This window comes from Delphinapterus leucas, chromosome 13 (assembly GCF_059928025.1).
Source record: "Delphinapterus leucas isolate spDelLeu-1000000601 "Yukka" chromosome 13, BTC_Dleu_Yukka2, whole genome shotgun sequence".
NCBI lineage: Eukaryota > Metazoa > Chordata > Mammalia > Artiodactyla > Monodontidae > Delphinapterus > Delphinapterus leucas.
In genome coordinates, this window is record NC_143141.1 from 41788543 (window position 1) to 41802081 (window position 13539).

General features: G+C 36.4%; 1 protein-coding gene across 3 annotated transcripts in view; it reads right to left on the reverse strand.

The window, feature by feature from the left end:
• Positions 1-13539, reverse strand: part of EHBP1 (EH domain binding protein 1) — a 460296-nt gene that overhangs the window by 162514 nt on the left and 284243 nt on the right. The window lies entirely within an intron of this gene.

The following is a 13539-nucleotide window of genomic DNA, read 5'->3' on the forward strand; positions in this document are numbered from 1 at the left end:
AAAAGAGTAAGAAAAAAGTATTCAGATTTGCTTGTATCCGTGTAAAAACCACTGGGAGAACACACAAAAAAACTAATAAGAGTGATTATCTTTAGGAAGCTGGGGTGGAGAGGAGTGTAGTATGGTGAATGGGGACAGGGGTGGTAGCAAGACTTCCTGACATGTATCTTTTTACGTTATTTTGATTTTTGAACCATGTTAATATATTACCTGGCTAAAACAATTCCACTAACATTTTCTAAAAGGAAATAATAATCAGCTACATTAAGGTATCAATGAGATAAGGACTAAAATTGACCACTGGATTTGGCAACTTGGAGATGACCTTAACCAGGGAAGTTTCAAATGTTAGAAGTAGGAATAAAAGCCTGTTTGGAGTGGACTGAAAGAACCAGAGATGATGAGTATAGAAAACTTTTCAGAATAAGGAAGAGAAATTGGGAAGTAGTTGAAAGAACATGTGATATCTAGAAAGTTTAGGGTTTTTTTTAAGATGGACTATATCATACTTTATTTGTAAGCTAATTGAAGTGGTCAGGCACAGAGTAAGGAACTAATGCAGGAAGGAGAGTGATAAAACCAGGGTCAAAACTCTTGAGCAGACCGGGGTATGGGTCTAATACACATGTTGGTGGGTGGGTGATCCCTGGATAAAGGCAGGGACAGGTTCATTTGTTAAAACCTAAGGCAGAACATGAGGTTACAAATCATGCTGCCTTTTTCTCAACACACACATAACATGCACACACACTCCAACTTCAAGGGCCTTCCACCACATATGGTTTAATACTCAAACAGTTACTATGGTCCATGAGATCCTCCAGGGCCTGGGCAGTTCCCACCTCTCCAAACTTGTACAACATCACTTGCTGCTTGCTCACTACACTCCACTTACATGGACCTTCTTTCAGTTCTTTAAACACGACAAGTTATTTCTTGCTTTGGGGCCTTCATACGTGCTACCTGGAATTCTTCTGCCCTACTCTTCCTGCTGTTGTCTCCTTACTATCTCTTAATGGGTCTACCATCATTCTCTCTCTTATAGTATACTGTTCTTTTCCTCCAAAGCACTTACCATGATTTTCTGGAAGTCAGAAACCACATCCGTTATACCCAGTATTCTAACATAATGTTTGGCACACTGTGGGTACTCAAAAAATATTATTTTTAATTGTGGTTAAAAAAAAAAACCCCACACAGCATTAAATTTACCAGCTTAACCATTTTTTTTTTTTGCGGTACGCGGGCCTCTCACTGTTGTGGCCTCTCCCGTTGCGAAGCACAGCCTCCGGACGCGCAGGCTCAGCGGCCATGGCTCACGGGCCCAGCCGCTCCACGGCCTGTGGGATCTTCCCGGACCGGGGCATGAACCCGTGTCCCCTGCATCGGCAAGCAGACTCTCAACCACTGCGCCACCAGGCAAGCCCTTAACCATTTTTTAAGTGTATAGTTCAGTCCTCAATAAATGTTTTTTGAATGAGTGAAATGAGCAATAGAAGCAGTTGCCCAAGCTAGAAACCACTGAATCATCCTTGATTCTTATTCTTCCCTTTTCTCCCTCAGGCCCTGTTCTTTAGCTTTGTCTTTTCTAACTATAGTTTTATTCACCCTTTCATTCCCTCTTCACTGCATTGCTCGATGGCTCAGACCCCCATGACTTCTAGCCTGGACTATTATAAAACTTTCGTATCTATATCCCTGTCTTCAGGTTCATCACTCTCTATCCTTTACTTACTGTCTTCAAAGGTTTCATTCTACTGAAATCTGATCATGTCTTTCCTTTACCAAATAAAAACCAAGGGTGTGCAGGGTTCAACCTGGAAATAACAGAATAAGCAGTGGTTCTGTTTTATAATTTTGGAGCCAGGATCTATGAAGGGAGGTCATTGATGCTAAAAGTTACAGCGAAGAGCAGAAGCTGATGACAAGGAAGGCAGTGGGGATAAGGCAACGGAGAAGGAATCTTACGAGAAGCTGCTCTGGAAATGCCATTAATTCTGTTACAGGAGGGCTCTTTTTTCAGGGCCTACTCTGCTTCCATAGCCATTACTAGTATTATTACGATTATTACCTTAAGATAGAATTTACATACCATAAAACTCACCCTCTTAGTGGGCAGTTCTGTAAGTTTGACAAATGTATACAGTTGTATAACCTCTACCACTCCATTATCCCTCCCTCAAATTCCTATGTATCCCCTCACCCCCTGATAATCACTGGTTTATGTCACTGGCATTTCTGTCCCCATGGTTTTGCCTTTTGTAAATGCCACATAAGTGAAATCATATAGAATGTAGCCTATTGAGTCTGGCTTCTTTCATTAAGCATAATGCATTTGAGATTCATCCATGCAGTTGGGTGTATAAACTACTGAAGCCTTTTAATAATGCCATTCTGTACCTGGTTTCAATAGATTGCTACTATTCCTACCATCTACACAATAAAGTCCAAATTTCTAGCAATCACACACAAAAATATTCAGAACCAGATTCCACTTTTATGTCCAGGTACTCCATCACACCAGTAGTGCTCATGGTCTCTTAAACTAGGCACTTTTATAACTCAATGATTTTGCCTATCTGTTCTTTTTGAAATGGCCTTCTCCTTCTTTCTTTGCTCATCTAGTGAACTCTAATTGTCCTTCAATAGCTCAGATCAGTTGTGATCTCTACTGCTTCTCTCACCTCCAATACACTGCCCTACAGTACACGTCACACTACACCACACACATACTCACACATTTTCCCTGTTCCTAACCTCTAATGAGGCGAGCTTGGAAAAGAGGTATCGTGGTATAAAGTAACACTCTCATTAATGGTCTTATAGAATTCTAGCCTATCTCTATTATAGCCCTAATTTTACTGTATCATACGTTTTGTTTATGTGACTGCCATATTGGGTAGGTTGAGAGAAAGCTGAAGACAAAGACTTTGTCTTAGTCATGTTTTTCCTTCTAGTTCATAGTACAGTTCCTTGCATAGAGTAAGGGCTATATAAAAAATGAATGTATGAAGTAGCACAGGAGGACAGGCATGTCCCCAGATGTCTTTTAAGATGTTTTATGTTTAGTAGACTCCCTCTAACCTCACCCTCCCCATCCAAAAAAAAAAAAAAAACTTTGAAAGTCACTTCTATATAACACTTCTTTCTTAGAAAAAGAAATACAATTATCCATTTTGTTTTCTGTTTCATCCATTTTTGAATTGGTTTATTTCTCACCTAAGCAAAAGCAATTAACCTATCATTAACAAATATTTATTGGAAATACACTGCCCCTTGTCCTGGCAAATTTTAAGATAAATAATATGATTTTAGTAGGATAAATAATTTATTTTTACTTCATGTTCATATTGTAGTAAGAGTAGCAATGGGTACTGCTGAACTGCTTGCTGTAGCATTCCAAATGACTGCTGTCTCTAACCCAGTATCAAAAGAGGTTAACTCTTGAGAAGTTTTCAGATTCTATTTTACAGCACTTTAGCATCTTATACCCTTTAAAAATATTTTACAAATGTACTTACATGAGAGTATTTCTTATAATGAAAATACTCAGGTTATTAATGATGTCTTAATGATAAATATAATTTAATTATGGCACTCAAAGGAAATTTTATTTTGAACTATTTGGCAAACGTTATACTGTTCATTTAGCTTTTGCCTTCTTTTGAGGTGTTAGGAAGCTAAGAATTAGTGTAAGACTACTTTTGATGCTTCCTTCAGAGTAACTAAAAGCTTGACTTCAGAGTCATATAAAAATGACACTTCTATTGAAAACTATCTTTTAAAAATTTCCATGAATGTCTTTTTATGGCTAATGTTTATCAAAGTTATGGTTGCTGCTCATGGAAATTATAAAGTTCTCATGTGTCTGAATTAATATTTTCAAAATTAAGAAATGTACTAGTAACATCTTTGGTTATGTATACTCTAAAGCCTCATCATTAAAATATTATAAATACAGAATTGGTAATGCGTAGGACATGGTATGTCAAGTTGTATTAAATAAGTATGTATTTTAAAGTAATTTTTTCTTTCCAAAAAAATTTAGAGGTGTTCTATAGGAAGCACACTTTTTCTGGGGAAAAAAGCGAATAAGTAAAATAATATCTATATTAAAAAGATTTTACTTGTTTTAGTCAATTCTAAATTTGTGAGAATAGTATGGGCTGAAATGAAGGTAACATCTGCTGTATAAGGTGAAGTTTTGTTAAGTAAATTAAAAATATTAACATGTTTTAAACAAATATATATAAGGGGAACAATATATGATGGAAAAAACTTTTTTACCTTGTGTGAAAATCTTAAGTGCACATTGAAGTCGGGCCAAATGAAGATCTCTGTTTAATAATTCAAGTTACTGTGAGTACATGAAAGAATAAACTGTTTTCTATTAAAATTAAAAATAAACTCTGTTGCTTATACTAATCACTCAATTATCTGAGGTTCTTCTGTTTTGTGTACTTAAGAGGTTTAATATAAGAAGTTAAATGTGGATGGTCCTTGTTAAAAAAAAAAGCCCAGCTATGTTAAAACCTAACTTTTCCAAAGCAGTAAAGAGGTAAGCAGATTAACACTAAAGAGTTTCCACTTCAATAGCATCGACTGCTGCTGGTGGGGGTGGAGGTGGAGAAATAGCTTTAGGATTTTTATCCAAATTAATACATCTTAGAATTAGAAATTCTGATGTAGTACAGATAAACAATTATTTCTTGAGCTTCACGAGGCATTCTGGGCATGAGAATGGTCCCAAACTGTGGAATTTAGTACTAGAACAGAAATATATTTTACTGTAAAGTAGTACTACAAACTTACTTATTAAAGTATCAAATACTTTATAAGTTTACATTCTCAAAGAATTATTAATTTATTCACAACGTATTTTCAATTATTGGCTTTGCTTTTCAATAAGATCATTATTAGAGGAGTTTATCTAACTTTAAAGTCTTCTTTCTGCAGCACTATGTTGAGCGATATTAGAATTTTTTTTTTTTAAAGGATACAAAAGATTCCTGGGTTACACACTTAAGACCTAATGTAATGATCTAACCACACGCAGGTTTGCAGAGAATATGCTCACACACCCTTAATGAAAATGGCACGAATGAAGACAATATACAGTGTATATATTAATCCTTAGATTACAACTGTTAATCCAGGTATTAAAGAGTTTACATATCTCACAGTAGTTTGGCCTCCTGTACATAAGCTGGTTAAAGAATATCTACTACCATTGAAAATATGTCCTAAACTCTTGCTTGAATGCCATGGAAACAGACAGTAAAAGGAATATTAAGCCATTTTATGATATCTAGTTGCTCCATTAACTCAATTGTACTGTGATTGTTTTTGAGGCTTCTCCAAGTTCAAGCATGTCAGGCTTGTTCTTCAAGCCTTGCAAATTAGGACTTGTATTAAAAAACAGTGCCAAGCAAGAAGTTTAAGTAAACATAAAACCATAATAGAAACGACTAAAGGAGTTCAGTTTGATTATAAATATCTTCCTCCTCAACACATCAAGTAGTAAAACCAAAAATTCTCATTGGATTTATAGTTTATCTTGTTATGATTTCTTCTTTGACCTATAGTTTATTTGAAAGTATATATATTAATTTTCAAATATATGGGTTTGTTCTAGCTATTGTTTTTTTTTTTTTATCAACTTCTACATTAATTGCACTTTGGGCAGAAAACATAATTCCAACCCTCTTAAGTTTGTTGAAAATTTACTTTAGAGCCTAAAATATAGTCAGTCTCTGTAAAGAAATGAATTCTATGGTGTAGTATTTTATGAGGTCAAAATTGTTGAGTCTTTAAATCTTACTGATATTTTTTAGTTGGCCTATTCCATCAATTATAGAGAGAGATGTGCTATAATTTCTCACTATGATATGGACTACTTGTTTCTTTCTGTGTTCTTTCAAAGTTAGTTCTGTCTGTTTTGAGAACATGCAATTAAGTGGATGCAAGTTCAAAAGTTACTAAGGAATTTCCCACATTCCATTTTGGTTGATTTCATCTTCATGGTGTCATTTAACATGCTCCTCTACCACTCAGTATTTCTTGTAATCTGGTAGTTATTATAACCAGTGGCTTGACTAGATCTCAGTTTAATTCTTTGGCAAGTATACTTATGGTAGTCCTATATACTTGCTATTGCAATCTATCAGGAAGCACAAAATGCCTGACTGTCTTACTCTTAATTACATTAAGATTGATCACTACAGGGGCTTCCCTGGTGGCGCAGTTGTTGAGAGTCCACCTGCCGATGCAGGGAACACGGGTTCGTGCCCCAGTCCGGGAGGATCCCACATGCCACGGAGCGGCTGGGCCCATGAGCCACGACTGCTGGGCCTGCGCGTCCGGAGCCTGTGCCCCACAACGGGAGAGGCCGCAACAGTGAGAGGCCTGCGTACCGCAAAAAAAAAAAAAAAAAAAAAAAGATTGATCACTGCAGATCACTACAGTTAAGTATCAGCCTGATCCGTTCATCTATTATAAAGCCTTTTCACTAATGATTTTATCAGCCATGCTGACTGTTGCTAGATCCATTATTTCATTAGGGATTATGAAATGGTGAGTTTTCCAATGATATCAGTCTATCTGTATTTCATAGCTAGAATTGTTCTATGGGGAAGAACTTTCCCTCAACAACTATTTAATTATCTTGAAATACATTTTATAGAGAAAAGTCAAGATGAGTACTTGATCTTTTTCCTTTATTTATCAATTTACACAATAATGAGTTGGTGTCATAGCAACTTCAAAAGTCAACTATTTTGGTATTAACATTACAAAATCATGAGTTTTTATATATTTGATGTGTTTCAAACCTTTTACAGATATTTATTCTTTTTAATTATGTAAACATGCTCCACTGTCTCCAGCATTTAATGTTATAAAAGCATCTGATAGTAAAATCTTCCCTCTGTAGGTAACCTGCCTTTGAAATTTAAAAGTACTATTGGAATATGTCTAGGTTTGGATCTCATTCCATTCATCTTGCCTGGTACTTGTGAGTGCTTTTTTGCGGTACGCGGGTCTCTCACTGTTGTGGCCTCTCCCATTGCGGAGCACAGGCTCAGGGATCCTCCCGGACCGGGGCACGAACCCGTGTCCCCTGCATCGGCAGGCAGGCTCTCAACCACTGCGCCACCAGGGAAGCCCCTTGTGAGTGCTTTTAATCTAAGACTCAAATCTTTCTCTGGCTCATATAAATTCTTTTCTCTGTCTTTGGTAAATTATTTCCCTCTTTTTATTCTTATTTCTATAACCCTACTATAAATATAGTGAATCTCCTGACTCTATTCTTTATTTTTCCTCCCAGAATTTTAACCTCTTCATCTTTTCACCTTGAATTCTAAAGAGAATTTTCAAGTTTGTTTTCTAACTCATTAATTTGATGTTCTGCAATATACTATCAGTTGTTTATAAGTTTAAAATTAGAAAATTATGTTTTTTCATGTCCAAGAGATCTTTCCTATTCTCAAATGATTACTTTTTACTATTTTGGGGGGAAAATTTTCAAATCTACAGAAAAGTTGCAAATATAGTACAATAAAAACCCATATATTATTAATCTAGATTCACCCGTAATTAATTTTTTGTCTCAGATCATTATTTTTGGTACTTGCCCTTGTCTAATTCATTAGTAGAACGTCCAAACAAGTCACACTAAAAATACTGATTAGAAGTTCTTTTTAAAAAAACTTTTGTTTCTGTGCTAAGTTTGTTTTACAGAAGGTCATTTGCTCTGATGCTAGGATCAGTCCCCTTTTCTTGACCAGTTTATTTTATTTTATTTATTTACAAAATTTAAGGAGGCACTCATTTTCAGGTTCACACATAACGTTGTAAGTGTCCACTTATCAATCAGCCATCTATTGCCAAAATTTAAGGAGACACTAACTCTGGGGTTTAAACAACTGCCATGTTTACACTTGGATTACCCTGAGAGTTAGTGGCTCCTTAAATTATGCACCCTAGTTGCCTCTCTTGCCTCACCCTAGTCCTGGCCCTGCTGTGCACGCTGTTGAGGGTCTTTTCTTTCTTTCTTTTTTTTGTTTGTTTCTTATTATTATGGAGTGAAATTTATCCAATACTGGGAACTGAGAAGGGTTCTGTCATAGTTTGTGTGAATCTGTTCAAGTGCTCTAAATATATTCCTCCTCTTCATGCAGTAAAGGATGAGCTAATCAGTGCTTCACTCACATTTATCATCAGTAATGTACCCTAAAATGATCCTGACAATATACATCAATAACACTCAATTCACCATTTATTGCGAACTCCTTAGCCTTTATAAAGCTTTTAGCAAACAAGCCAAACTGAGTCATTAACGTGCTCAAATTATTTACCTTATTTAGGTTCTTTTTCTATGTAGTGGCACTTCTTTTCCCAATCCTCAACTGGAAAACTGTAACAGGCACCTATTTAGTTACTCTGGAATATAGCGATATAAAAGACCAACCTTTCAAAATCACACTTAATTACTCTACAAAATTTGTTTCAAAAGGCAAGCACCCTAATCATGGTTTGTTTCTTTAAGCAAAATGTAACATTTTATCTCTTCCACTGAATACAGTCAGAAAAATCAAGAGGCAAATTCTGCAACTGAGCAGAAAGAAGTCTAGAAACAGTATGGTAGAATGCAAAAACAAAAAACAAAAACCACAAACAAAAAACCCAAGCTATCAAAAGTTGAATAGTATTCCCTTCAAAATCAGTTTACTACGTTAACACAATGTTGTCTGAAAAGGTATGGTCGTTTTCAGAGCACAGAATTACTGGTGAGGTTATTGAGAAACTTTTTTTTTGGCACCTACAATGTCAATTCTAAAATATATTTGGACATGTGCACTGTAGGGCCTTGACTAGGGCAAGGCAAGAGAGGCTCCTGGGGCACAAAATTTAAGGAGACACTATTTCACAGGGGGTGCAAATGAGACTCTGCATCTGTACCACCCTAAAAGTGAATGCCTCCTTAAATCTTATGCTCTAGGCACTGCCTTGCCTCAACTCTAATCTCAGCCCTGGTGCACAAATGGGGCAAATCTGACAAATGCACAGTAGCAGTAACTGACTTAAAAGCCCTTTGCAGTCTGAAAGAACCAGCTGTGTCTTCTACCCACAGTTCTGCAAAAAGTTCCTTGTGTATTCATAATAAGTTATCCTTTTTGCTTAAGAAAAAAAAATCAACAAAATGGCTTGTTTCTATTAGTCATAACCAAAAGAATACTAACCAACAGAACAGGTGATACATACAGCTGTGCCCTATTTATTCTGTATTATTGAGGAACAGGGTATTCTGGTAAGTAAGGTATTCCAGTAAATAAAAACTTTACAGGTAAGTTAAGCTTACCCTTATCTCACCCTCTGCAAGCTACCACTGAATGTAGTGTAGCATTTTATTTTATAAACTATTGTATTCAATTAAATTTTGATCTGCATCTTTTAATGATTTTCTTTGGAAGATGTGAGGCATTTTCAACTTACATGTGAGGAAATTAATAGTTTGGCTGTGTGCTTATTGTATTTCAGCATGAATGGCCCATAGGCACCATTGTGCACAGTTTTGCACAGACAGAAATGGAGGTAAAGAACATTCTAGAAGGAGGCCTTTATGTATAAAAACTGAAAAGGGTGTTTGCTTTGTGGTTTGAAATTGCTGGTAGAATCAATCAAGGGGACTACTGTGTGTAATTCTGACTTTGGTTTACCCTGGGCTTCTCACAGTTTCTGCAATCTGTACTCAAAAACATCCAAGTATAAAACTTGGGTCTCTACCAGCGCTTTCTAGAAAGAGGGAACAATATGAGTGAGGGCTTGAGTCACTTAGCTGGGTCTTGAGGTATGAATGAGGTTTCCACTTTTAGAGATGGAGTAAGTGGACAGAAGTATCATGGTCAATCACTAGAACTGTACTAATCAGGATCTTTGAGTGAGCCCTTCTCCATGTGACCAGGCTCATTTCATCACTGAATGTGCAGGGAGACTCCTCTCCATGTTATCATAAGCGTAAGTGTAACTCTTGTGAAATCTTTATTGTCATTGATAGTTGGCTGTTAATATTGTGATTTTTATGGAATTAGGTATACAGTGCTTAATATATACCTTTGCAGATGTATTTGGCAACAATTTCACTTATGTTCCTAAGCTCTTATAACCTGACTTGCACTTTATACTAAATTGCATGAATCATATCTAGGAGTTCAGAGTTATATACTTATTAACTTATATTCACAGTCAGTAAATGGTGATCAGCCACCATTGAGCCTAATTTATCATTTTATTTTATTGCATGCTTGTGCTCTGAATGTCAGGTTACTTCCCTAAATATTGGTCTTTTGTCCTAAGTTGTCTTAAAAAGTTTCATGGTCTTCTCATTTTACAAATGCAGAAATCAATGGTCTAAAGTGAGGAGTTTATGTCGATCTATACCAGTGAGGGGTCTTTAATTGCCTTTAGGGGGGTAGTTTGAATTTAATTTACAATACTGTAAATATTGTAAATAAAATTATCTCTTTGTTTAAATCCTGGTCTTGGTTCTTCTTCATAAATTTTCTTAAAAATAAGTAGTTTCAGGTGACAGGTGGGGGAAATTAATCATCTGGCTAAGCACTTGTTCTATGACACTGAATAGCCTCTGCAGTCAATTGCCATTGAGTGCAGTTTGGCATTTTGTTATCTAAAACAACTGTGATGTAAATATCCTTTTATGATTCAACTAAAATTTGAGTCTGTTTTTTTTTCAAAAGCTTTATTTGACCTATTGCCTCCTTTTCAGTTTACAAATAAGGAGAATAACTGACCAAGAAGCATACCTTTTTAAGCATCAGAACTCTAATTTTAATGGAAATATTTTTATGACACTTTCCTGCTTTCCTAAACAGAATATTGTACACAAAGCATAATAAGACTCTCATGTAGACAAAATGGTCAATTATTTTACTAAGCTTTAATACTGCAAAGTCTTCAGGACTACTTGGATATATATACAGGTCTATTCCTATGATGAATAAGCCCCATACCACTGTGCTTTCTCAGCTGTCATTTATCATCTTTTATCATTGTCAGTATACAATTGATTCTAACCTTCTTCCTTATCTCATACATAATTGTGTAGTTAGTAGCTTCCAATTTCTTTTTTCTTTTTTGGTTTGGCAATGGTCCATTTTTTTTTTTTTCCAAATGAAATCTTACATAAATATAAAAAATAAAAAGGTTTGTGCCATGGAAGTGGAACAGTGGGCCTAGTGACCTGCTGCTAAGCCTCTATACCTGGTTTCCAGTGCACAACACTGAGGTGTCTGATGGAACCCCAGGCCACCCCCAAACTAATACCACTGGTCAAATCTAAGAGTGACTTCCTCTATTCTGAAGGATGAATTTTTTGGGGGAAATGTCATCTGGTATCTTGCACAAAAGGCAACAACAAAAAAGATCCATGATCTCATTACTCAGTAACCTCTGAGTATAACAAACAAAAAGAAAAGAAAAACATTTATAAAGTTAAAAAATTTAAACAACATAGAAAGATAAAAAAGGAAAAGAAATGGCTTCTTCAATCTTGTGCATACTCACCATTACACCAAGACCTTTCTCCTCAAATGTAACCCCTATTAAGTTATTTGTGATTCCTTCCATAAGGTATATGAGTGTGTATGTGTGTCTATATATGTGTGAATAAAGCCTTTTAAATAAAACTTTATGTATACAGAAGCTATCATACTATACTCTGTTATGCACTTTGTTTTTTCATTTAATAATATATCAGCAATCTTTTTTTTTTTTTTTTTGCGGTACGCCGGCCTCTCACTGTTGTGGCCTCTCCCGTTGCGGAGCACAGGCTCTGGATGCGCAGGCCCAGCGGCCATGGCTCACGGGCCCAGCCGCTCTGCGGCATGCACGATCTTCCCGGACCAGGGAACGAACCCACGTTGCCTGCATCGGCAGAAGGACTCTCAACCACTGCGCCACCAGGGAAGCCCAGCAATCTTTTTTAAAGTAATCTTTGACAGTTGTGTTTCACATAGTTGAGTTATCCAAACTAACTTCCAGATCAGCAGATTACTGTGCATATGACTGATTGTGTTTCTACTGTCTGTGTCTGAACATGATGAGGCATTTTCTAAGAGAAGCATGGTGGTAAAATGCTCAGCTTTCTCCACAAACATCATTTATTCCACAATGTGTCTACAATGGAACACTATCCTCAAAATCATATAAAAAATAGCTATGTTATACTTTTCTACAACAGAACTTAATCACCGTGTGTAACCATGTTTCTATGGAAAACAGAATTTAGAGTTCCAACTTGGAACTGGAAATACCTCTCTAGACATAGAACAGCACAATGGGAGACGTGGGTTTTAGACTCAAAAGACCTCAATTTTAATCCTGGCACTGTCAATACTAGTTTTATCACTTTGAGCAAGTTACTTAACTAAAGTTCAGTTTCTCATATGTAAAAAGGAGATAATGGTATGTATTTCTCAGGCTGTTCTGATCAAATGAAGTAATAGAACATTGCCTGGCACATAATAAAGTACTGTTAAGTCCCTTTCCATTCCCCTATAAAGGGATTAGGATTTCATGATTAGCTTCAAAATCCAATGGACTACAGAAGGGGGATGGGGCAGGGAGTAGGCAACCGAGCAGAGATTCAGGGAAACAAGGGACAGGTGTAGGCATTCTTGATGGTTAGAATGGATAAAGCTCCTACATAGCTTCTTGATTTTGACTAATGCCTCAGTTACTCTTTATTTTTGCTCTCATGGGTATAGGAATTGACCCTCTCCTTTGCTTTATATTTCTACTATCTGCTGCTTTCATTTATAGACCCCACCTCCACTTTCCCTAGACAACAGCAAGGCAGAATTTAGTCCTAATTGCTCCTCCTAAAGTTTCACACAGTTAAAAAGCAGCTGGTATAAAAACACACCTGTAGACTGACTTCTAGAATGGCAGAGTGAGGACCTCAGTGAACTCACTCACTCTCCCTCTGAAACAGCGAAAATAAAAGCAAACAAATAAACTATTTCAGAACTCTGGCATTTAATGAAAGCCACAGAATGAACTATAAAATCCAAGAGGAACTACTGAAACTTGATGCCCTTGAGAAAAGCAGCAGCCCAGGCACCTGAAGTGGAATATGGTCCAGATAGCACATAATTAATGGAAATGCCAGTTCCAATCCTGTCTACTGGCTGGGGAACCCGTGATCTTTATCCCTCTGAGGTCAAGTTCATCTCACTTCCCCCCTAACTACCTGTGAGAATTAAATAATGTTATATGGTGACAACACCAACAACAAAACACTCATGAGTATGGTCATGAGTTATTTACCTAAAAAAACTTGCTAAATCCAACATCTCTAGCTTACACATGAAAGATATACTATTTGCAGTCAAACCATTTAAAAGCTTTAGACTTTGTTTCAACACTGTGCTTCACCTTTCCATGAAGTTATTATCCATTAATATTTCTAAAAAAGAATGACAATAAGGCCAAAACTGTAATCTGACATAAACCAAAATGACA